Genomic DNA, 1,794 nt, shown 5'->3' with positions numbered 1-1,794 from the left:
GACCGAATGGCATTACCAACCATTCGTACAAACCCTGTTTCATCTTGAAGGCCATTTTCCACTTGTCGCCCTCCTTCATTCGAACTTGATGGTAGCCGCTCTTCAAATCGATCTTTGAGAAGACACTGGCGCCGCTAAGCTCGTCTAGCATGTCATCGAGGCGTGGAATGGGGTGGTGGTATTTGATGGTGATGTTGTTGACTGCTCGACAGTCAACACACATCCTCCATCATCCGTCTTTCTTCGGGACTAGGAGCACTGGTACGGCACACGGACTCAAACTCTCTCGGACGTAACCTTGCACCATGAGCTCTTTGACTTGTCGCTCAAGCTCCTTCGCCTCTTCGGGGTTGACAAGGTAGGCTGGCCGGTTGGGAAGCTGCGCTCTTGGGACTAGATCAATCTGATGCTCGATGCCTCTGATCGGTGGTAGGCCTTCGGGGAGTTCTTCGGGGAACACATCGGCGAAACGCTTGAGGACGCCGCGTATGACCTCCGGTAAGGCCTCTAGAGAACCATCAAGACCTGAAAGCAATGCATCTCGAAACAACATCAAAATCACTTGGGCTGAGTCCTTAAGGGACTTTCTAACATCACCATACTGAATCAGGAAATTCTTTTTATCGTTCGAGTCTTTAGACAACTTGTCTTGCATTTCATGCACTTGCGTGGGGCTCAAGGGTTTCAAGCAAATACGTTTGGTGTCATGAACGAAAAAGTATTGGTTAGTATGGCCGCAATGTGTGGTGCGCTTATCAAACTGCCATGGCCGCCCCAATAAAAGGTGGCTAGCTTGCATAGGCACTACATCACAAAGGACTTGATCCTTATACGGACCGATACTGAATGGGACCGTGACCTGTTCCTTTACTTGAATCACCGTCTTATCATTTAACCATCTCAAGCGATAAGGGCGGGGGTGGTTTGTGGTTTCAAGAGAAAGTTTCTTGACAAGACTGGAACTTGCCACGTTAGTGCAAGAACCTCCATCTATGATCAAGCCACAAACGCGACCACTTACAGTGCATCTCGTGTGGAAAATGTTGTCACGTTGGTTGGCGTCATCCGTGGCTACACCGGCGTTCAGGATGCGGCGTATCATGAGCAGTTCTCCAACCTCGGGTTCCGCAACAGCTTCTTCCAGCTTGGCTTCTCCTCACACAATCTCTTCGGTGGCCTCATCGTCGGACTCGATCTTGCCAGCCTCGGTACGTATCATTGTCCGTGCATTCGGACAATCACGAGCGTAATGGCCTCTCCCTTGACACTTGAAACATATAATGTCGCGGCTCCGGACGTCGGTGGTGTTGCGTTAGCGGATCTTGGCGCTCATTGGTGGCCGGCTCCCTAGGTTTGAACCTTGAGTCCGCGCTGGTCGCCTTTGGTTTTTCCGGCAATCGGTTTGATGGCGACGCGTTAGGAGTCCAATTGGTAGCTCCTTGAGTTCGGCCACGAGGCGCAGAGGCGCNTGGCAATCTTCTTCTTGATTTGAGTTTCAATTTGCACCGAGAGATGCAATAACTCCTCAAAGGTTTGATAGGGCTGGCGCTTGACCTTGCGTGCAATGCGCTCTTGCAATCCGTCCAAGAACTGAGCCATGAGTGACTCTTCGGAGTCATCGACTTGCAACCGGTTGCGCAAGTGTTCAAATTCTTCGTAATACTCCTCCACGTCTCGTGCGCCTTGCTATAGTCGCCGAAACTTCTTCTGGAGTTCGCGGTGGTAGTATGGAGGCACGTAGCGCCTTCGCATCTCGACTTTCAAGACCTCCCAAACAGTGATAGGTCGGTCGTG

This window comes from Camelina sativa, chromosome 12, assembly GCF_000633955.1.
Source record: "Camelina sativa cultivar DH55 chromosome 12, Cs, whole genome shotgun sequence".
Classification (NCBI taxonomy): Eukaryota; Viridiplantae; Streptophyta; class Magnoliopsida; order Brassicales; family Brassicaceae; genus Camelina; species Camelina sativa.
Note: the sequence above shows the minus strand (reverse complement) of the source record.